This window comes from Vulpes vulpes, chromosome 15, assembly GCF_048418805.1.
Source record: "Vulpes vulpes isolate BD-2025 chromosome 15, VulVul3, whole genome shotgun sequence".
Lineage (NCBI taxonomy): Eukaryota > Metazoa > Chordata > Mammalia > Carnivora > Canidae > Vulpes > Vulpes vulpes.
This window is the reverse complement of record NC_132794.1, coordinates 20,660,057-20,686,409: the sequence shown is the minus strand read 5'-3', so window position 1 is coordinate 20,686,409 and position 26,353 is coordinate 20,660,057.

Below are 26,353 nucleotides of genomic sequence, written 5' to 3'. Positions count from 1 at the left end.
TATAAATAAATCAGTGACTTTTTAGGTTATGAAGGTACTGTATGGACTGGAAATGGCCAAGAGAATCACAGAGAGGAGATTGTCTTTCAAATAGTAGGAGTAGGAGGTGTCTGACCCTAGAAGACAGAAGAAAGTAGGATCCATAAAGAAAATATTATGAATGTTAGGGAGAATGCTAATATGGAGATAAAAATGAAAATTCCTGCGGCAAATAACTCCACGCTTTTGTCAATTTTCTTATGTCTAAATTGTTATCCATTTTAGTTATTAATATGTAGTAGATTCTCAATAATTTTATAAGTAATTGCAAAATAATGGAAAATTGGAAGAATGTATGAGGTTTTGATAGAAAATAATACTTATCTGCTGACTCAAGAACAATAATCTCATGGTGAGGTTATTTAGTGAATAATTGGTTAAATAAGATTGACTATTTTGTGGTAATAATTATGATGAGAATAACTGACATTTACTTCCTATTTTCTATGGGTAAACAATAAGCACATGTTTTGTGTGATTATTATGTTTGCACAGTCCTATGAGAGCCACTATTATTGCAATATAGCTCTCAGTATGGTAAGGCTTAGACGTGTTAATTGTACAAGAGATCTCACTTTTGTAAGAAGATGGACTAGGGCTTAAACTCAGGGTTATCTGATTTCAAATACAATGTTCTTGACCACTACAGAAAACTAAGAAAATGAGGAAAGAATACAAAGCTATTAATATGGTTTTGATTTAGTGAAAATAAAAAGAATAAAAACTTGTTTTTGTTCATTTTTATGTAAAGAATAAAACATGTTTTATAACATGTTATAAGCATAGCTCTGTCACGTATAGAATAATTAAAAGATAATATTAACTCTAAAATGAGAATTTTTTATCAAATAGCCTAATTTTTCCACTGTAAAATTCTATAATTCTAGAGTATATGAAGCCTATTTTGATTTATGAGTTAGGAATTCATATATATATATATATATACACATGAAGTGTATATAAATATATATTTCAAAATATTGAATTATATGTTATACTGGAAGTTACATCACTTTATATCCCACTGCACTATTTCATTTGACAATCTGAAGGGCTTTTTAAAATAATTTGTTTTGAGTACAGTAGAAATAAAAGATTTTATGTTCTAGGAGAGTAAGGACGAATGACAGCGAATGTTTCTTAAAAGGAGATGGGAAGGATAAATTATAGTGCAGGTAGAAGTATTGTACTTTAATCAGAGGGACACATGATTTGTTTCAGAGGCAAGAGAGGGGAGCTGAAATCATCAATATAAGTATGAGATTTTTGGGAAATTACTACATTATGGATTTTATTAGATCTTTTATATATGAAGTCCATAAGTGTATAGGGAGGAAAGGAAAGAAAAAAATCTAGTTTGAAAAGACTTGAAATCATTATGAGCAGTGGACAAAGAACAAAGTTTCTCGAGGATAATAAAAAAATAAAGTGTGATTAAGAACTAGTTGTTATTAGTGTCTACAAATGTATAGCATATAGTGACTATTTTTTTTCCATCAGCGATTGATTGTATAAAGGCAGATTGAGAGAAATTAGTGTTTTTAAACATTAATAGGTATTTCTTGGAAAGTTCAAAATGAAAGAAGGACAAGGAAATTAAAATAACAAAAAATGAATTTCAGTTGTGTATAAAGGTAGCCTGTGATGATAAAAGGCTATGGTTAGACATTAAGATGTTTAGCACAGTAATTTCAAGGTTGTTTTAGATCTACATGATCCAGCATGTTACTATAGGATGAATGACAAAAATGTAGGAGAGAAAATTATTTCTAGGATATAATAATTTTTATCAAGTATATGAAGGCATCCTGATGCCTTTGTTTTGTGTCCTTATAGATATGTCCACAATATGATCTATAGAATCTCAGGTATGAAGATAGTAGATGAATAAAGATAATATCCATAAAAAAGAATGATTACACCATAAAGAACTGTAAGGAGAAGTATTTCAAGATGGCACAGTCATCAAAGAATGGTGAATTTTGCAAAAGGATGGAGAAGAAATAGTTTGGGAATAAGAAACAGAGTGATCCTATATTCCCAACATGAGATATATGAAACATGAGAGAATAAAAGGTCTCCATTTGTGTGGACTGAAAAGGAAGCAGTGTGCTTGGTTAAGAAATAAAGTTAAAAGAAACCTTCAGACAAGAAAAGTTAAGAGCATAGCTGAAGATATTGACATTGGAGCAGCAGTGTGAGAGGAGTGTGCGAATGAAGAATAAACTCCTTCAGGGAAATGGAAAGTTAGTGGATTACCAGAGAGATAAGGATAAACTATAGGACTAATGCTCCGAGAAACTTATATGTTGACCATTGACTAAGAATAATAGTGATAAGTGGTACAGTTGATTTAGACTTGATGTTTTCTTGCAAAACAGAGAGAGACTTTAGGTCTAATAAAACACAGCAGAAGCCTGGAAGAGACAGTCTAGAAGTTATGATATGAAGCAGGGTATTACTTTTCCTGATTTAGTACAGTGGAGACTGTCACCAAGAGTCAAATGTCTTGTGAGTGTGAGAAGACAGTGGATCCATTTGGCCATTACTCAGCTCATTCTTGTTGGGGCAGTATTCTGCTGGGTTGGATATACTAGTTCACCTGATTTGCCATTTATCAAGGTACTAGTTTATCTGCAAAAGATGTTGCAATGATTAGAAAATATTTGTTTTGTAAAATAATAACAATAACAATAATAACCACGTCAAAGAATTAGAGAGAACTGAAAAAAATGTATTGAAAAATTCTAAGGCAAAAAAATTCTAAGGCTGAGAGAAGATTTATATATCATATGGTTCTATTCCTGGAGATGTTTTGCAAATTTGGTTCCAATAGCGCCCCCCCCCCCCACCAAGGAGTCATAATCAATTAAAGGATATAAGGAAAGTAGAAAGAAAACAAACATTAAGCCCCAAAAAACAAAACTCATTTTTAATGGAAAACATATTTCTTCATATTGAGAATTGAGAAAAATTATTTAGGCTTACTATCATGAATAAAAGCTTAGAGGTTATTAACACTTTCTGGGGAACACAATTTAGTCTACTTCTAGTTTCTTCTATAAGCCAATGAAATGTGGAAAGAGAATTCACAAGTGCACAAGAAAAAATAAACTCTTTCTAAAGGAAGCTGATTTAAACATAGAAAAATATCCTCCAATTTATTCCTGCAAATGACAGGAAATGTTTTGAAGTTTTACAAGATAATATATAATATGCCTCTTTTTTCTTGTCATGCATCAGCTTGTTCATCAGTAAAAATGGAATTACAAATAATACTTCATGAGATTATTGTAAGAATTAAACAAGATTTTAAAAACTAGCTTAGCAGGTTGGTCATTTTAACTATTATTAGACATTCTCTCTTCACATTAAGCATTTGTCAAAGAATTCATAACTGCAAAATATTCCATCATATGGCTATAGGTTAATTTCACATATTAATACTACATGCTAATTGACTTCCTCAATTCAGAATTGACTTTTTTAATGTTCTTCATTCTAATCTGCCAGCAGTACCCTATAATGCTTTAAAAATAATCGTTTTTAAAACTTTATTGAAGAATAACTGACAAATATAATTGTACATATTTCAAATACACCAAATGATAATTTGATGTATATGTGGTATATATTCATTTATATATACAAATTGTAAAATGATTACCAAGATCAATACATTTAACACCTATATCATTTAATATGCCTAATGCTAATAATTTTAAAACTATTAAAATATTATTTAACATCAGCTGAGCTAGTGATATAGTTGATATATATATTTCTCTATTTATTATAAGTATATATAAATTTTATATGGAATATAAAATTTATAAGGTTCAGGTAAATGGATAGATTTTATGTTCTTTAGTAAATCCTTTATATATACTTTATTAATTAATTAGGTATTTGATAAACTGGTATTTGGAATATCTAGAAGTTCAAGGTAGTTTTACATGGCAGGATGAAATTCTACTGAATAGCAAACAACATTTCTACAATGTAAGAAATTGGAGGGTGGATATTTTATAATGTCTGTTAATGGCAGTTATACATGATTTAGTAATCAGTGAGGCACAGACAAGTGTTAAGTTCTTACAGAAAAATAAAATAAGACCCTAACAAAAAGACTTCTTAAATTTATCAAGGCAGAATGCAAATATCCTAAGCATAAGGCCTGAGTTTCCTCAGGAAACCAATCTGAGTGTATTTGTTCCAATAATACAATTAATGAGTAGTCATAGCCCTGAAACTCTATCATGGACATTGTATGTAATTATTTTAAATTTGGAAAACATTCAAGCATTGACATAGTTGTTTTCTTAAAATCAAATAAATCCTTATAGTGGTCTCATTAAAACAGTATGATTATGTTGAAACCTTCAAGAGGAGAGTTGTAAATTGGTTACTCAAATAACTATTGTATTGGATTGCTGAAGATATGCCATGGAATTCTGGAAAACACTCAGCAAAGAGGATGGTTTTGTTTTTTGAATAATTAATGATAATCCTTGTTCTCAGACACTAATTAAGAGAGCAAGAACAACTTACTCTATTGGTTTGTTGAGGCCACTCTGTCACAGTGTAGGACATATCACCATATAATTGGAATAAAGGCAACTACCAAGTTTCCAATTTTAATAGTAGGTGTTTGAATTTGGCATTTCAAAAATTAGAATTACTGTGAAGTAATTTTTACCATTTATGTTGAAGAGTTACAAGGTAAAAATCTGAAGTGTATTCTTGTCCATTGTTAGTGAAAAATTTGTCTGATTTTTAGAGAGACTGCATTTTATATGATAATTGGAGGTTGGCAATTCTGAGCAGAGACAGAATCAGACTATAAGACTATTACAGTGAGTCATTCAACACTGAGATGAAGTGGCCTGAACAGATGTGATAGAATTGGCATAGAGAACAGTGAATGAGGCTGAGGTGTATATCAAATAGACACAGAACAGACACTTGTAACCTACTGATATCAGAAATTCTGGTTTAGGGGAACTACATGGTACCAGATTATAGCCCTAAATTTTAGTACACATACACACATTTACTGTTATTAGCAATGACATTCACTGCGCGCATCTGAGTGTGTATACAGGAGATAAGCTTTCAACCACTGTTTGACTGAATTTGAAACACTGTTTCACCGAATTTGAAATGTCCTAAGGTATCTTTCAAATGAAGAGCTGTATGTATCGATAGTCTTCAGTTTTTGGGGAAAAAAAAAAAAGTGCTTCCTTGAGCAGGAAATGGACATACCTTTGGCACTTAGGCTTTTCTTTCCCGGGATGCTCACACTATCAGTCTCTGGCTGCTTTCCATGCAGAACAGTGTTTTGTTTTTGTTTTTGTGTCTTTCACTCTCTTCAGTTTCACAGGACGCTTTAGCTGATTCCTGTGAGATTCCTGCCCACACTTAACTGAGAATAGATTTTGCACAACTACTCCTCTTGGAGCTACTTATTTCTTGAGAAATCCTAGGTCAGCAATGTCGGCAATATTTCCTAGATGAATGGGAAACATTTTTATGGATTTACAGTTTAGCTGCCCAAATACTACAGTAATTAAGAGACAATGAAGCAGAGTATACCACAGAGTCAATGATACATATTTATGGAACGAAACTTTCTACATAAAGATAAGAGATGATTTATCAGTGAGTACTAATGTTGTCATACAGATTTGTTGAGCCATAATACATATAGCAAAGTTTGCAGAAATGCAGAATGATATTAATATTTTTAATTTCCTAATTAGGTTTAAACATGAAATGACTTGCCAAATCTAGACCACATTACTTTGTCTTTGTTTCACTTCTAATCTTTTTTAATATATAACACTTCAAGAATTAATGCTAATATTAGCCTTAAAATGAATTCCTGTACTATTTTGTGTCCAAATGGTCCAATTGAGAGTTTCATGATTTCCTCACAGAGACTAAAACACTCAGAAATCATTAAATATCTTTTTGTCCATTGCAGAATGGACTCTATTTTTCCATTTACCTTGATAATTTCTTTCTTTCAATGACATGCCATGATGAAACAGAATATTTATTTCTCATAGATTTCTCTATTTCTAATTTTTTGGCAGAATTAATCTTTATCCATCTCTAATTATTATGAGGGACCAGAAGTCCCACTTCAGAGGGCAGAATAGACCATGATGTTGTAAAGGTAAGCAAGCTAGTAAGTGATAATAGTTACCAAAGTAGACATTCAACAGGCATAAGCAGTAGAGATTTGTCTTTGCAATAGATAATCAAGTCCACATGATGTGCAGGAAAAATATCTGCTTCACAGGATTTAGAATGTTCATATGATGAACCTTGACAGAAATAGAGCTAAATTTCAAATTATGGTAATATTTCAAACATTAATGACATCACAAATACATAAATGTATAGAGTACTTCTGATTGAAAACCATAAAGAAAAGATGAAGAGAGGGGCACCTGATTGGCTCAGTCGTTGAGCATTGGTCTTTAGCTCGAGTCATGATCTCACAGTCCTGAGATAGAGTCCTGCACCAGGCTCCCGGCAGGGAACATGCTTCCCCCTCCACCTATGTCTCTGCCTCTCTCTGTGTCTCTCATGAATAAATCAATAAAATCTTAAAAAAAAAAAAAAAAAGAAGAAATGATGAATAGAGTGGACATCTATTTTTTTATTTATGAAGGATATTAAAACAAAGATAAAATCAAAATAAAGATCATACTTATTTGCATATCAGTGACACATATATTCACTTGTTTACACATTAATTTTGATAACACAATATATTTTAAAATTTACAGATATTTAAAAATGCATAAAAATTATGAGACAATTCAATAGAACTTAAAAAAAAAAAGCAGTGAGGGTATTATGTAGATAACCAGCATAAAATCCCTGAGGGACTAGAGATTGCTGTAACCAGCAATATACACAATTTACTCCAGCCCTGCTGAATCTGTACCTTTAAATGCAGAGATAAGGTGTCTACATATTTAACAATTGCCAGAGACTTGTATACCTGACATTACTTGAACAACTATTGGGTTAAGCATTTAAAAATGATCAAATTGAAAAATATTGTACAAAAAATTTAAGAAAATACTACATATCACAATAAAGTAAAGAAATGACAAGTAATGTAACAGCAATAAAATTATATTCCCCATTAAATTGTAAAGGTTAAATATGTAGTAATACGTAGTATGGCTAGGGGTTTCTAAAAGTCAGGTACTCTAAAGTGAATAGTGCAATTTTAACTTTAACTTTTAACTTTAACTGATACCAACTTTCTAGAATCCATTTTAATATATGCACAAATATTAAGTGTTAGGTCATACTGAAAACAGCATTACTTCTGGGCATTTATCACAATAAAAAGATCAATATTTTCTGAAAAACCTGTTTATTTTAGAGAGAGCACATGCAAGTGGGGTGAGGGGCAGAGGGAAAGAATTAGAGAGGTAGAGAATGTCAAACAGACTCTTTTAAGACCTGAAATCATGACCTGACCCAAAATCAAGTGTTGGTTGCTTAACTGACAGACCTACCCAGGTGCCCCTAAAGATCAATATTTTTAAAAATTCAGTATAGGTAATTCGTTTAATTATTCAGTTTAACAATGAAAGGTAAAACTTTCAGAGCACCTGGGTGGCTCCCCCGGTTAAGCATCCGACTGTTGATTTTCTCTCTGGTCGTGAACTCAGGGTTGTGAGATCAAGTCCAAAGTTGGGCTCCATGCTGGGCACGGAACCTGCTGAAGTAAGATTCTCTGTCTCCCTCTCTCTTTGCCTCTACTCCACTCTCTCTTTTCTCAAAAACAAAAAAAAAAGTTATAACTTTCAAAGTGTCCAGCAATAGAAAATTATTTCAATACCTTATGGTACATTCATTTGGCTAAACATTATTTGGCTGTAACATTTTGTTTAGAAAAATATCTAATCATAAAATTAAGTAAATGAAAAAAGGAAATGGTATCCATAACATTTATAGATATAAATAATTTTAAACCCATATGGACAAAAAGACTTTCTAGTTAGAAAATATGTCTTGGAAATCATTAGGAAAATAATTTTTCCTAAGTTTTTATTTAAATTCCAGTTAGGCAGTATATAATGTAATATTAATTTCAGATGTGCAATATAGGGATTCTACAGTCCCATACAACATAGTTCATCACAAGTGCACTCTTTAATCTCTGTCACCTATTTAACCCATCACTCTACCCACCTCCCCTCTGGTAACCATCAGTTTGTGTAAGAGTCTCTTGGTTTGTCTCTCTCTCCTTTTTTCCCTTTGCTTATTTCCCTTTTTTCCCTTAATTTCCTCATGTGAGTGAAATCATATGGTATTTATTTTTCTCTGACTTATTTCACTTAACATAATACTTTCTAGTTCTGTCCACAACATTGCAAATGTAAAGATTTCATTCTTTTTATGACTAATATTCCATTCTCTCTCTCTCTCTCTCTCTCTCTCTATATATATATATATATATATATATATATATATATAATGATTTCTCTATTCATTCATCAGTTTATGACACACAAACTCAGGAAGAAAATTATTTTACAAACACTAGCTCTCTTTACATATTTATAAGACTTGTGGGAAAAGCTTATCAATTGCTGAAGACTGAAGTATCAATTGAGCTCATTATTTTAAACTCATTTAGTTCATCATAACCAGAAGAAGTATAGTTACTATGATAATATCAGTGATGCAAGTATAGTTATAAAGTTAGAATACCCTAGAGGATGAACAATCCAATTGCCAAGTGGGTTTATGAGTCATTTTATTTATGGTTATTTTATATTTAATCACTATAATACAATGCCTCAGTGCAGTTTTAGAAAACAGTAAGATAATCAGTGGGATTGAAGATGGTTCCTAAGAAACTCTGCTTATAAATTTGGAATATAAATTCTATAAAGAGAGAACATAAAGTTTATTTATCACTTATTTCAAATCAGCATTTTTTAAAGTTTATGCTAGGTAAGTTCACCAATTTTCTATTTTCTATGATTATAAAATTATTTCAGGTGCTCCTGGGTGGCTCAGTTGGTTAAGCCTCTTACCTTCAGCTCAGGTCATGATCCCGGGTCCTGGGATAGAGCCCTGAGTCAGGCTCCCTGCTTAGCAAGGAATCTGCTTCTCTCTCTCCCTCAGCCCCTCCGCCCTACTTGTGCTGTCTCTCTCTCTCTCTCTCTGTGTCATATAGATAATAAATAAAATCTTAAACAAAATTTCAAAAAGTATTTTCTAGAAAAAAAATGATTCCCAGATTAATCTAATAATGTAACAGAATATATTTTTACAGTGGCATATTTAAATTGACCTTTGTAAAAGTAAACCATTTTAATAGTTTGCGATTTTTCCTTACCATGGAACACAGATGAGACTTATGTATGTTTTCCAAATAACCTAAGTCTCTAACTGGAATTTTATTATGCAGATAAATTTGAAACATCATATTCTTTATGCTTTTCCTCCTTCTTTTCATTCTTCTACTGTTACTATTGTGCTAAATATTTTACATAAGTATTTTGCCTATATTTGCATATATTAACCCATTTAATCCTCACAACCCCACAATGTACACAATGCTATTTAGAAGGTGAGAGTGACTTATTGAAGATCACACTTAATTATCATCAGAACAGCAGAGAATTGACCCCAGGTAGTTTGATCTAACCACCATATTTTACTTTAAATGCTTTGAAAAATTAAAGACAACAGTTACAGTAAATCTTTGTCATTAAGACTACAAAAAATAAAACTTTATATGTACTCAAAGTGAAAATATGGTAGGAATAAGGTTCACTGTACTTATTTTTTTTAAGTGAGGGAATCCATATGTAAGACACAAAACTCTAAAACTCCTGGAAGACAACATAGGAGAAAATGTAGATAGACTTGGGTATGGTGATGACTTTAGATACAATACCAAAGGCATTATCTTTGATAGAATGATAAGCCAGGCTTTGTTCAAAACTTCTACTCTGAGAGAACATTAAGAGAATGGAAAGGCAAGCCACAGAAAGGAAAAAATATCTACAAAGACTCATCTGATAAACAATTGTCATCCAAATTATGCAAAGAACACTTAAAACTCAACAATAAGGATACAAAAATGTCTGATTCTGCTTTTTTGTTATTTATTTATTTGTTTTCTTTTTAATTTAAAGAGCAGAGAGAGACAGTGATAGAGACATTATGGGGACCGAGAGACAGAGTATCAGAAACAAAATGTTATTCATGGATCTGAACACTGAGAGAAGTTGTTAATTTACTTTATTTTACATGTCTGAGAGTAATATTATAAAACTTAAAAATGCCTTAATTAGTTGAATTTTAAACTGTCATGAAATGAACAGGAATGCTTTCCCCTGCTACTAAAAGGGTAAATACAAAATGAAAAAAAAAAAAAAAAAAGAAATTCCTCTATTGAAAATGAAGGAAAAGACTTGCCCCATTCCTTTTTCCTAGAGCATTTACTTTAGAAAACCCATTATTGTAAACTATTTCTCTGCTTCTTTGAAATGTATAAAATATTTCTTCAAAGCTAGATAATACTATTGTTAACCTATAGTCCAATAATGTCTTGCTCAAGAACCTGGTATTGCATCTCTGAAATGTAATCATCAAGGAAGATAGAGTCTCTATTTCTCAGTTTCTGTAGGAGGTTAGGAGTCTAAATTCTTCAGAGCTTGCTCTAATTTAAAAAGCACTTCCTGGGATCCCTGGGTGGCGCAGCGGTTTGGCGCCTGCCTTTGGCCCAGGGCGTGATTCTGGAGACCCGGGATCGAATCCCACGTCGGGCTCCGGGTGCATGGAGCCTGCTTCTCCCTCCACTTGTGACTCTGCCTCTCTCTCTCTCTCTCTGTGACTATCATAAATAAATATATATATATATATATATATATATATATATATATATATATATTTTTTTTTTTTTAAATAAAAATAAAAAGTGCTTCCTGGGCAGCCCGGGTGGCCCAGCGGTTTAGCACCGCCTTTAGCCCAGGGCCTGATCCTGGAGATCCGGGATGGAGTCCCACGTCGGGCTTCCTGCATGGAGCCTGATTCTCCCTCTGCTTCACTCTGTCTCTCTATTTCTGTGTCTCTCATGAATAAATAAATAAAATCTTTTTTTTATAAAAAGTACTTCCTGTCAAAAAGTTATGAAAGATTCCCCACCTCCCTGGCTAAAACCAATGAGCTAACACAAGTGGTCACCCCAAATACCAAGTGAGTTTTAGAATGAACTCTGTGTCACAAGTGAGAGCTTGTTGTTTACCTTGCCAGCATGTGTGTAATGAGTTGTATCTACATGGCTTTGTAAAAAGAGTGAGATTTTTATCTCCCTTTGTAATCTGTTAGCAGGTTGCCTATGATGCACATTGCATTCTGGTTTAATGCTTAGTCAATAATAAAACTGATTTATTTCTTTTCTACCTTTGTGAAGAGGCTTTATGGATTGGGAGGAGATTCTCATTTTAATTATATTTTCTACAACATTTCCAATTCTTAATTAGTCTCAGCTATTTGTCTTGTGACATATTAATGATGAGTTAGGGTTTTTGTTTTGCTTTATTTTAATATCCTGAATCTGTTCTTTATGGAAAATTCCAAAGTCTCAAAAATTTCCAAAATATGAGTTGTAAGCTTTGAACTATCAGAATTTGTATATGATCATCCTAAGTTGCTTTCATTTTTATTTTTATTTTTTTAGCGTATTGGTTCATGACATAATAAGACAATAACCTGAGGGATAAAATGAGGTATCTTTGTAGTAAAAGTGCAATAATTTGCAGAACTTAAAAAAACACATTTTTTTTTCTTAATAGCTGCATGATTGTGACTCATTCTAATATATTTCTCTGGATTTACTTTTATTTTTTGTGCCATTGCTAATAATCAGTGTATACAATTAACGGAGACCGCACTTATAACGTCCTTCTAAAAGATGAAGTGAAATAACTGGAGACATGACTTTACCATAATTTGTCACTTTTCATTATGTTGGAGATAATATTACAGATGTTTAAAATGAATATTCACAGACAAAGAACTTGGAACCTTAGTGGCAATAACAAATAGAGTTCTTAAAACAGAGAAAGATTGAAGTCACAAAATTCTGAATATTAATTAAATGTGAAGGCTAAAATAATTTTGTTATGATCATAGACTTAAGACATGGCAATTGCATAATCAGAACTGCATGGATAAAAAACAACAATACTCCTCAATTATACAATTCATGGTTCTGACTCTTACCCATAACAATTTATAAATATGTGCAAATGACTAATTTCATTTCTAACATGAATGAAATGTATGTTATGAGGAGAAGGCACATATTTAATAGTTAGAATGATAATGTTACTAGAAACAATCCCACTCTTTCCTCTCTAGTGAATAACTGGATATTGTAGGAAAGACATGGTCTATGTCGACTCTCCCCTTCCAATCACTTCCCTTATCTTTAAATGACTTATGCAAATAAATTATTTAGATTCAAGAAGAGAGTTTTATTTTATTTTATTTTTAAATTTTATTTATTAATGATAGTCACACACACACAGAGAGAGAGAGAGAGAGAGGCAGAGACACAGGCAGAGGGAGAAGCAGGCTCCATGCGCTGGGAGCCCGATGTGGGATTCGATCCCGGGTCTCCAGGATCGCGCCCTGGGCCAAAGGCAGGCGCCAAACCGCTGCGCCACCCAGGGATCCCCTCCCCACAACTTTTTAAATATGTTTTATATATTGCTGAGATAGGAAAACTTGGCTGTATAAAAATATTTTTTTTTGTATAAAAATGTTTTAAAGAAGATTTATTCACTAAACGTATTTATCACTCAAGACATAGTTCCTATTGATGTCTTTATTTTGTTTCTCACTGATGTTCACAAACAAATCAATGTTAATTGCTTTTTGATGAAACTAAACATGTCAGGAATGAGTCTCTAAATTTGAGTTTGTGAAGTTTTACAGTATGGTGAGTAAAATAATCTTCTTATAAAATAATGAACTGATCAAAGAGGTAGTAAACCTAATAATAGCAATGATTAAATCCATTAAATTTCCCAAGACACTATAAAAAATGACACTCAAGAAAAGTAGGAAATATTTAATTACACATTATACTTTTCAGAAACAAATGACTGAATGAGACAGCTTGGGATTAATAAAATCATTTTATTATTTATAACCATAGTTTTTGCTGATTGAAACAGAAACTCAAAAAAAAACAAACAAACAAACAAACAAAAAGAAACAGAAACTCAAAAAATGAGTGGCTTAAACATATTTGTTCTCTCACTAAGGATTCTATATACAGAGATTAGAGACCATTATGAAAGTTACATTTTACAAGGTTGGCCATGGACTCACACTCCTGCAATGGTTTTGCTCTGTCCCTACCACACTTTCCTCATCTTCCCAAAGTTGTCTTATTTGTATATTTCATGTAGCAAATTAGAGGAAGAGAGGGAAGCCATTCTTCCTTGAGTAAAATACCAGCAGGTGAAGCACAGTACTTTCTCTTCTATACCACTAGCCACGTCCTAATCATATTGCCACATCTAGCATTTAATGCAAAGATAATATGGAACAGAATTTTATTTTTCTAGACAATAATATGGGCTGTGCCTCCCAACTCCAAACTTAAATAAAAACACAATACAAAAGAAAACACAACAAAAAACAAACCAACAAGAAAATCTTCCTCGAATAGGCCTCTTAATAGCAAAAGGAAAAGGTGGAAAAACTGAAATTAAGGGAAAGCTAGCAATCTCAGGGATGTAAAGAAGTAGAGAAAATACTAAAACAAATTACTTATAATTTATATGAAAATTCAACAAAATTATTTTAGTACAGTGTAGTGGTTTACACTATTTAAATATATAATCTTCTTTCAATCAAAAATACCAAAAACAATCCTAAATTACAAAGAAATACCAAATTACAAATATTCTGAAATGTCTTATAATGATAAATGCAACATGTGCTTCCGAGGGCCAGAGGTATTAGGAGATTTTAGACATAATAAAGGTGAAAACTTCAGCTAATATTGTTCAAGATGACATAATGATGCATTATGATTCTCAAAGTGATGACAGTTTTCTCTAAACTGATAACTAAGAAAAATGACTAAGAAGAGAGTGCAATTGAACTTCATTATATGAAACATTTCAAAATATAGAATTAGGTGTTTTAGTTTAAGTATTATAAAATTATCAAAATAAAAGGACAAGTAAAATTTTATATGATTCATTTATAAATCAATCAGCTTTGTAATAAATAATAGAAGAATCAGCTTTGTATAATTTTCATCTTGTCTATTGATGAAGTATAGTAATAAACGTGCACACATGCACAATCTGGTTTGTTACCATAGCATAGGGGAAGAACACTTTGTAATAGTCATGCTGAGTTCTAAATTGCTATATCAAGATTATTGCCACAACAAGGTCACTTTCCCTCTAGTGCTTGCCTGGGAAAGCAAAGGTAATTTTTAGGGCGAAATGTTATGTGTTTTGATATGAAGTAGATAACAAGGTTTTATACATTTTTCAAAACTTATCGAAGTTAACAATGAAAATCTATCCATTCTACTTACATAACTTAAAACTTAATACAGTAATTAATTTCAAGGGGGGATGTTTTATAAGTAAAACTTATTTGCTATCTCATTATACAGATTTAATTTAACTGTATTTTAAAACCCCGAGACACTTTTCTCGTAAGTAATATTATGTGAAAAATAAGAGAATATTAAATTTTATAAAAGATTTAAAACAAAATACCCAGAAAAATTCCTCAATGATATGTAAACTGTTTCGTTAAAATATTATAAAATAATTTGAATTTTATTTATAAAAACAATAAACAGATTACAAAAATCTTCTTAATATAATAAAGCATTATTATACAACAAAAAGCTTTCTTGTTGTAACAAAAGTATTAATATAACAACAAAACTGTCTCTAATATAAAGCCAGAAGTGAACAAGTCGCTTAAGTTTTCTGGCATTGCTAATCAACAAACACTTCACGTGATACTCATTTTTCAAGCAAGTTCTGATATGACTCAAAGATCTCATAGTACCAAAGCTACAATATTTGAAGAGATATATTTGGAAAGTGGTGTCATAATGTGGGAAAAATTTTAAAAGGATATTCTATCTTAAAATTTTCCTAAGAAAATAAAAATATCAGATAATAGATTTATTTAATAAAGCTAATAAAATTTTACCAGGCATGATAGTCTAAAGAATTACAATGTAATGAGATTTTCATTTAATGGTTATTTATAATTTTTATGTTGTTTATTGAGTTACTAATTCTTTAAAATGTTTAAAACTAGTCTTACTTGGCTTTAATATTTATTATGGAATGTAATAAATACAATATTTTATAAACTGGAACCTTATTAAATTCTGGTCTCTAGACTTCATTTTATGGGCTTACCATTGTAGGTAAAGATAAATATAATGAGGTCCTTAGGTAATTTCTGGAGCTAATCCTCTCTGGAGAGCCTCAGGATAAATTAACCTTATACAGAAATATTCTCCATATTATATTGCATGTTAACACTTTGGTGTTTTACTACCCATAGAAAACACATTATACAAGAATAAAACATCAGTATTTTAGACCACTAATACCCTTCTAGTTTACGTAGGCCAACATTTTTCAGAGTTCACTGGTCACTCTGCACGGGAACATAGGTGAAAACTCACACCAAAAAAATATACCGTTAAGTACCACATATTTAATTTGTGTATTCAAAATTCAAGATCTCCATTTTAAGGACCTGTCTACTAAGAATCAGAAAATGTTCCAGTTGCCATTAACAGAGCAAAAATCACAAACATACTTCCTATTTTCATAGGTATTTCATGCTTGCAAGAAGAAACGGAGAAATTTTTTAAAATGAACAATAAATGTGCAATATGTTGGATGTACAAGTGTGAGAAGAAAAATCAAGATGGTGAAAAATGTAGGGAATAATAGAGATATTATTTGTGAAAATGTGTTTGATTAAACTAAGAATGTAGGCATGCAGATATATCTGGCTTATAATAAAAATGTATTCTCACACTCAAGGATCTGCAGGTTTCTTGAGGTTCAGCTAATCTAGTTTGGGCTTGACTGAGTAGTTCTCATTCAGGCTGAAAGCCGACTGGATATGGCTCTGTCTGTAAAATGGGTCTAGGATGGCTCCATTAATTCTTCTTCTTTGGACTAGGCATGTTCCCCTCACGGCAAATGAGAGATGGATCACCAGACTACAGAAGCAGGTTTTAGCATGTTTTAGCATGTTTTAGGCCTCTCTTCATGTCAAATATATTCACATTCCCTGACCAAAGCATGTCACATAAGCAAATCTAATTTTAATATGGACAAGAAGTATAGTTAATCCAGAGAGTTCTGTAAAACAACATGGGAAAGAGTATGGGCTTATTAACCTAATTAACCTATTACACATAGAAAAGTTACCCTTCAGTGGTTGAGAACATACAGGGTCTTTTTACCATGGTAAAGGTTTCATATTTCATTCTGAGTGAGATATGAAGCTCTGATAGAATTTTGACCTGACATGTCTTGAAAAAAATCACACTGAACAATAGCCTGTCATGGAACAAGAGAAGAAATTGGGAACTTTATAATAATCCAGGTGAGAAGGGGTCAAATCTAGGACCAGGGTGGGTAACGGTATAGTTAGTAAAAAATGATGAGATTTAGGATATATTTTGAAGGTGAAAATAATAGGATTTCATCAATTATCCATTCAACAAATATTTATAAGTGCCTACTATGTGTCATTATCTTAAGCACTTTAATTAATAAAACAAATGATAATCATAACCTAGAGCATTCTAGTGAAGAGAACAGATTAAAAACAGACATAAACAAGGAAAGAGATGTTAGAGAGTAGTAAAAAGGAAAACAAACCAGGCAAACCGATGTGAAATTTTTATTTTGGGAGAGTTGGTTACAGGTGTTATATAAGTAGGAATGATAGTGGAGACCTCACTGACAACCTGACTTTTGAATAAGGACCTGAAAGAAAGTAGGGCATGCAATCATGCAGATATCTAGATAAAGAGTATACAAACAAGTGTAAAAGTGCTCAGTTAAGAGTACAAATACTACTGTGTTACTGTTAGAGGGTGCAGGGGAAATTCCCAATGTGATTAGAGAATAGTGAGCAAATGGTAGAAAAGAATGAAAAAGAACAAGAGTTGCCATGTGCCAACTTATGAATGGCCATGCAGGTCTATGCACAGTAATAAAAGGTGGGGAAGATTGGTAGCAATCTGAACCAATCACCAAAAGCAAACCAATTTGGAAAGTATATGTACAAAATATAGCCCAGATTTAAGAGGTTTGGACCAGAGTGGTAACAGTGGGTATGATGAAATGTCGTTATATTGTGGATATATTCCAAAATAGCAGTGACACAACTTTCTGAAAATATCAGATGACATTTGTGAGAGAAGAACGAATTAATAATGACATCAATGCTTTTCTTCTGAGAAACTGGAAAGTTGATTTCCCCATTTGATGACCTGAAGAAGGATAGGTGGAGGAGATTAGCTAGATATTGTTTTATATTTATGGATGAAAACAGATATCAATAGTTTTCATTCAGACTAGAAATGATATCATTATTTGATATCCAAATGAAAATACTAAAAGGTAACTGGATTTCTGTGTCTGGAGGTGAAGAGGTCTAGAGTAGAGATCTAATTTGAGAATTGTCAGGATCAGTTGATAGTCAAATCTGTGACTGTGGGAGTTTACCAATATGATCAATCATTTTAACATACTCACAGATTCAGGATGTCAGATATTTTACAAGGGCAGTGTAACGATTGCTTGTCTCTGTACCATGAAGCTAAGGGTCTTCACCTGGAGTCCTTAAAAATCATAAGTGACTCATCGGCTGGGTCAAGACTTACCTGATGTATCCTGGATATATATTCATTCACGTCTGCTTTGACCCTTGTAGTTGGCTGGGACCTCAACTGAGGCTCTTAGATAAAATACTAAAACATAGTCTTTCCATGTGGCCTGAACCTTATGCAGTATGACAGCAAAAACCTCACAGGTCAGTCTATTTCTCCAAATATAAGTATCCCAAGCAAGGTAGGTGGCAGCTTTATTTTCTTTTATGACTCAGCCTCAGAAGTCATGTAGGGCTCATTTCTACTGCAGTGACAAGATCCTCCAGATTTGATGGTAGAGAATGCAGGTCTTATCTCTTTATGAAAATGATATCAAAGTCACACCATAATAAGAGCATATAGGATGGGAGCAGTGGCGGTCATTCTTGAAAAATATAATCTGCCAGTCTCCCCTCTGCCACAAAATTGCACATCTCTCCTATGAAAAATACACTCATCTCTTCCTTTATTACAACTATTGCAGCATTAGTTCAAATTTGAGAATGAAACTAAGTTTCCAGGAATGGATGCATTTGTTCAGGTGAAGTATATCAAGTACAGCTCCTTGTTTACTGGTTCTCTCAATCTGTAGATGTACAGACTAGAAAGAAAAGGCACTTCTCTACTCTACCACACACGTCATACAACTGTGGGACAGGCATAAGCAATCACTGTGGATATACCCAGTTTAAAATGGGAAAATCAGGAGGAGGTACACAGAAACCACTAGTCCATAGGAATCCTGAAATCTATTTGGGCATATTTTTCACTTAGATTCAAGTTCACTTGCAGTGTTTTGGAGTTTTACCTATAGTTTTGAATCTGCCTTTTAGGCTTCTGGCTCTACCATGTGAGTTATCTTTCCTTCTCAAAAAGAAGTTACAAGTGTGTATATACAGATAGTTTGTTCAACATCCCTTTGCTTGTGGAAGTTTAAGAGTCAGGGAACGTCTGCATGCCCTGGTTAAGCATCTGATTCTTGATCTCAGCTCAAGTCTTGATCTCAGGGTCATGAATTCAAGCCCTGTGCTGGGGTCCACAGTAGGTGTGGAGCCTATTAAAAAATTGAGGGGTACCTGGGAGGCTCAGTCATTTAATTGTCAGACTCTTGATTTTGACTCAAGTCATGATCTCAGGATTGTGAGGTCGAGCCTGGTGCCCAGGCTCCATGCTGGGTGTGGAGCCTGCTTAAGATTCTCTCTCTCCCTCTGCCTCTTCTCTCTCTCTCTTTCCTTCACTCTCTCAAGAAATGAGAGTTTAAAATACTTATTTTGCTTTATTTTATTTACCATTTCCTTTTCAAGACAACTAGATGCAACACTTTCAAAAAGCTGTATGTCAATTTATAAATCAGTCCATAGATATGAATCTCACCCCCCAATCTCAATCCTGTATGGATTTGGTTTCCCAGTGTACTGCTGTGAGACAAAGTTCTTAAGATTCTCAGAACCCCCTGGTTTAACAGAGAAGACCTGTGAGACACCCCTTATGATCCTTTGAGAGACCTTTGTCTATGTGAGACATCACCTTAGATCTTTTATGTTTTTAATGTTAGGATCTTGTAGTTCTACCATGGATTTATCTTTGCCTGGAAGCCATTTCTTAATCTGAGAATGGCTTTCCATCTGAAGTAGTTGGCAATAGATGCAGTTTAATTTAGAATTATATACTCTCACTTTTAAAATATTGAACAATTCATTCTTTAGCTCATATCTCTTTCTTTTATTTTTATTTAAAGTCAGATGAAAAGGCAGGTGGTGTTTTAAACCATTTGCCTACACATCTCCTTAGCTAGATGGTGAAGTATATTAGATATGTCTTCTATTTGCACATTAATTCAGGCAAGAGTGTTGCCAAATTTCCTAGCACTGTATGGCAAGTGTCCTCTTTCCCCTAATTCTTAATGGCATTTCCCTTAATACTTTAAACTTTTACCAACAGGCTTCCTCGGGCCATTTAGGCTTCACTAATACTCTTCCAAAAACTCTTTAAGTTTTCATTAACAGGAATATCTCAAGGCCAAAAACACATATTAGCTTTTGGTTATGGCCAATACTACAGGCAGTTTCATGACTGGCTCATTTATTTATAAGTTCATAGCAAATTACCCCTAATTTCTCATCTTAAGACAATCATCTTAAGCTTAAAGGTACTGTGGAGTAGCAATTTAGGGGGAAAAAGCAGAAGGAGTTTACAACCATTCAACAATATTAGAAGCTACACCTGAGAGGCTTGAATTTGGGGACAAAGGAATCACATAAGGGTAGGTTAACTCCCTTGTCTGGTGATTGATGGTGGCAGTAATTAAGGATTCCTCCTGCCATTTAAGTCAGAATGTGATTTCACATATCCTGGGCTTCCTTATAGCACGGTAGCTCTGAATTTCTTTCACTTATGCTCAGGGCTCCAAAGGTCTCCAGTGTCCCTTATATGAACCAACCTCAGATGTCTTATCATGTGATATCTGCCGTAATCAAAAGCCAACCACGTAGATTCAAAGGGAAAAAAAAAAAGACACCCTCATCTTTTTATTGAAGAGTGTCAAAAGAAACATTGTACAAAAAATATGTGGGATGGGAGATATTCTTATGGTCATCCATACAACATGTGATCTGTCACACCTGCCCAGCTCAAATTCTATGTCTTCTCACAGAGAAGACATTATATCATTTAAGAAAAATGGCAGAAATGATGTGTACTAGTATTAATAAGAACATTTTCTTTGTTTTGCAACATTAAATTTGCTATTAATATAGTTGATTAGAAGTAACAAAGGTACAAAAGCACATTCCATATCATATTATGCAGAATGCTAAACACCAGGTGCATGTGAACAAATTCCTTATAGTAAATCTGTCTTTGCTTCTGTCTCTGTCTTCTCTCCTCCCTCTGTAGATGTACATATAGATGGATATACAGATATATATCTGTATATAGATATCTGTATGTAGATATATATGTGTGGATTGATAGATGATAGATAGATAGATAGATAGATAGATAGATAGATAGATAGATAGATCTGTTGGTTCTTTTTTTTTTTTTTTTTTCTGGATAACCCTGATGCAATGGACTTCTATAATTCTGGAAGGAAAAAAAATGGATCTCTTAAAAAGTGAATTATACTAACTGTATTTTTAAGGTGATGAAGAAAAATAGTCATCATATTTTTGTCTTGAGGGAAATAAAACCCAGCCTTACACAAATTGAAAAAACATTTCATTTCTGTTATTATGGAACCGTTTTTGAAAATCTACACTAGACTGAAATTGATATTGAAAACAAAGTGGAATTCATCTTTCAGTTTTTTATCTTGGAAATGTTACACAAAATAATTTCAGGAGAAGTGTTATAAATGCAAATGATTTCACTATTTGTTGTTCTTATTTGTAAGAGAAGTCTATTTTTACACTGTCTTACTACCAGTTCACCTACTTACTCTATGAGTGATTAGTAATACATAAACCCTGAGTATTTGATTGCCAAATGAAATGTTTACCAAACTTTGACAAAATGACAACATATAGATGAAAAGCCACATTTAGGAAATATTTTTTTGCTTTTGTTTTTGTTTTGTTTTTTGAGATAGAGAGAGTGCAAGAACAAGTGTGAACGAGGGGAGGAGCAGAGGGAGAAGGAGAGAATCTCAAGCAGACTCATCACTGAGTGTGGAACTCCATTTCAGGCTCAATCTCATGACCCTGAGATCATGACTTGAACCAAAGCCGAGTTGGATGCTTAACTGACTGAGCCAACCAGGTGCCCCAGAAACGGTGGATTTTGTAATATATATCTATATAATAAATCAAAATTGTGAAAATGAGAAATTCAATATTTATTTTTATTTAGAAAATAAATTACAAAATAAATTACATAAAATTATCTATCAATCAGACTTTGTTAAGCTCTTTACAACTACAACACTTTAACATCTTTTTGTCCATAGTTTCAATGTATTTCTTATCCCCCCTAATCAAATAAAAATTGAATGGATGAATGAATAAATGAAGCAACCCATGGACTGAAGAAACTGAAAAGTCAACTCCTTAACATGTGTATGAACTATGTGGATCAACTTCTATGTGGATTTTTTTAATGTGGATTTTTTAAAATTATTTATTTGAGAGAGAGAGAAATAGAGAGCATAAGAGAAAGCAGGGAGAGGTACGGAGGGAAAAGGAGAGGGATAAAACATCCAGCAGACTCCCTGCTGAGCATGGAGCCCAATGTGGAGCTTGAACTCATGACCCTGAGGTCATTACCTGAGACAAAACCAAGAGTCAGACACTCAACTGCCTGAGCCACCCAGGTGCCCCAATGTGGATTTTTTCCCCCAATAAAGACAGTACAGACTATAAATGAATTTTCTCCTTCTTATGATTTTCTTAATAATATTTTCTTTTCTCTTATTTTATTGAAAGAATGCAGTATATTTCTCCCCTTAAATAGTTGTTTATTGGCTGTGGGATGGAAAGAGCAACAGAGTTAGAATATACAGACACCACCACACATCAATGTCACATGGGAGGCATTTTCTATTTCCATTAACATAGAAAATATATGTCTATTGACTGTATTATCAGGAAGATCTCTGGTTAGTAGTAGGCTAGTATTAATTAAGTTTTTAGGGAATCAAAAGTTATACATGAATTTTTACCTGTGTAGAGGACTTGGCACCCCTAGCTCCCATGTTGTTCAAGGGTCAACTGTAGTTCAAAGAGAAATCAGTAGATTTCCAGTGCTGACAGGAATGAATCTCTTTATTTGATTAGAGTGCACTTCCCATTAGAACCTACTCATTCCTCCACAAATATGCATGCATACACATAAAAACACTTTCATATATCCCCACATTATTTTTAAATCTCAATATGTTTATTACTGAAATTATATGATGGCATAGAAAGCTTTTCTTAAGAAATAAAACTTTATGTAAGTTTCTACTACTCTGACAGTTTATTCACAGAACTCATAAAAACCTGCAAGCCTGAGATTATTTTGAAAATTAACTATATGAAATTTTAAGTTCTGATTATACATAATTTGCTCTCAAGAAGGTTAATGGGGGCTATGATTGAGAACACAGTCTTTGAAGTCAGTCAGACCATGGTTTAAATTCTATATTTTCCACTTAATAGCAGTATGATTTCAGGAGTAAACATGTCTTATCTAAAAGCAAACAATTACTAAATATTTACTTAAATGAATATTATTATGATTATTCAAATAAATAATAACATGGATATTTAAAATACCTCTACAAATTATATATTTACATGTTTGAAATTATTCCAATTTACAAGGATATGTTGTAAACAGTACTCGTCCAATTCTCTAAAATACTATGATTAGCAATGTTCATCTATAGTGAAAATATGTATTGAGTTGCCCAGAGCTATTCTAGATTATATCTATTGTCCTAGCATACCATTTGGATTAATATTTTCCAGAAGAAAAGTTTTCTTATATGAGCATCCTAGATTCTCATCATTAGATGGAGAAGTATTTAAAAACCCAACATAAGGTAAGATTAACAATTATTTTGATGTTATAATAAAATACTGCTATTAAGCTAAAATTTTATTTGAAGACATCATGTAAAAATCTGGCTTAAAATCTTCAAATATTTCTAGCTATGTAGGAACATCTTTTATTTTTTAATTTTCAAAAGCAATCAGAAAATTTGGAAGCTTTAATCACTTTTAAATCTACTGCTTATATGTAATCTGTATGTTTATAACAGTGTAGTTATCTACTCTTCATTTCAATCATATTCATAACACACTTCCGCTATTACTTTGGGCTTTAAGTTAAATTATTTAACTTTAAATACACATTAAGAAGATATAAGATATTTATGTGTCTATTATGTATGTATTATTTATTGAAAAACCCTTCACTCCACCCACCTCCCTTCCAGTAACCATCAGTTTTTTCTCTATAGTTAAGAGTCACTTTCTTGGGATGCCTGGGTGGCTCAGTTGGTTGAGTGAGCAACTCTTGGTTTCAGCTCCAGGCATGATCTTAGGATAATGGGATCAAGCCCCCAACCAAGCCCCCTATTAAGCCCTGCATTGAGCTACATGCTCAAGGGGGAGTTTGCTGGAGGTTCTCTCTCCCTCCCCCTGTTCATGTTCTCCCTCTCATTCTCTCTCTCAAGTAAATAAATAAATCTTTAAAAAAAGAGTCTGTTTCTTGGTTTGCTTCTCTTCCCCCATGCTCATTTGTTTTCTTAAATTCCACATGTGAGTGAAATCATATGGTATTTAACCTGTGCCCATATGCTCACTTAGATGCCTCTCACAGCAGATGAAAGGGAAGTGACAGATGAAAGTAGTAGATATTGGGATCCCTGGGTGGCGCAGCAGTTTGGCGCCTGCCTTTGGCCCAGGGCGCGATCCTGGAGACCCGGGATCGAATCCCACGTCAGGCTCCCGGTGCATGGAGCCTGCTTCTCCCTCTGCCTGTGTCTCTGCCTCTCTCTCTCTATCTCTGTGACTATCATAAAAAAAAAAAAAAAAAGAAAGTAGTAGATATTTTGGTAAGAGGAAAGTTATGAATATTGGATGGAATGCTCTGTCTTTATCACCACTGAGATAATTAAATACTATCAGATATTTGAATGGCGACAGGACTAAATTAATCATAATTATTAAAACACCATTGTAGAATTATTGGGTAATATCGCAATAACTTAACAATGGGCAATATAAGCTCAAAAATGTATCTTCCCCTACTGTCTTAATAAAGTTATCTCCATTTTGACTAATAAAAAATAATAGCTTTATATAAACATTTTGTTTCCCCTTGGGATGGTTATACTCCTTGAAATGTGTTTAAGGCAACCCTTGAAAGAAAGATTGAATACAATATTCATGGATATCTAATCCTACCAAATACTTTCCATTTGCCACAATTTTCTTTCTAGGTTTCTAAACATCGTGGATATTGTCTTAAACCTTTCAAATGTCCTGATCTTAGTCTTAACAGGCAAATAATTTTTGCTCGCTTCAATCATGTCTGTTCAGAATGGCCTAGAGACCACATAGTAGAAGTTCCATTTCTAATGTCTTTTGTTTGTTTAATGGAACCATAATGTGGCCTCCACACCAATGTCAATAAAATAAGATTATCGGATAGTAGCATGATACTATTTAAAATATCAATAACTAAAGTGGAATAGCATATGAAATTAGTGCATATAAGGAGGAGACACAGTTTTAAGATAGGCAAACATAAAGCAGAAGATCACATAAAGATTATCCATAAAAGCTAGTACCAGTATAGCCAGGTAGCCTGCCTCCTTTTTCCCTAATATCTACCAATATATGGTCTAAATGTTGGTTACTATTATTATCTATTTGTATTTCATTTAGATAGTTGAAGTGTTTCCTGCACAAAATGATTCCAAACACTCGTGCCATTAAGCCTGGTTCTCCTGATATTTGCATTTTAGACTTATTAAGATTCTTTTGCATTGGTCCTCAAACTTTACTATGTTAATTACAATTGATATTTTTAGTACATAATGTAGCTAAATACCACATCAAATGATATGAATGTGAATGTTTTTTTCTCTATACAAACTAAGTTGAATACCAAAGAAAGATAAAGAATACAGGCAGATTAAAAAACATTTAAAGTTTTAAAAAGAAGCATCGGCAGTAAAAGTGTAAAGACTGCAAGTAATTTGTAAACATTTGAAATAATCTTGCTTCATATTTCTGTGCCATTGACAAAGTTTTCTGGTTACTCTAAAGAAAGTGAAACTTGTGATTTTATAGAAAAAGTATGGTGAGGATTGTAGAAGCTTATGTGTTTGAACTCCAATCAGTTTAATACATATTTGAAGAAGTTTTCTTTAGATAATTAGGTAAATATCTCTGTACTAGACAAGATATTGACGACTTGTAAAAATAGCTTTGTTTCTAGCACCCGGTATGTAGCATTTTATGTCCAAGTTTTCAACATCAAGCATTAATTAGCAAAATAACATATATGCAAATTTTAGATTCACATAAAATAAGTAAAATCAAATGCTGGACATAAGTTTATACAGTTGCATGTGATTTCTTTACCTTTCCTAATTACTTTAGCTAAGAAGCTTTTTGTTATTTGTTATTAATTTTGTCATACCAGAAAACTTTCTGAGTTCCATAGATTTACTTGAAATGTAAACCATACTTCACTAATTCAAGGACTAAGTTGATTTTTAAAAATGTATTTATGTGTATAGTACCACTAAGATGACTGGTCCCTGAAAGGAGAGTGCTAAATGTATACGTGTTTATTGAGGTAGAAATTATTGTGCTAACATAAGGATTGACTGCCCTCCTATCTGTCTCATGGAAAAAGTTT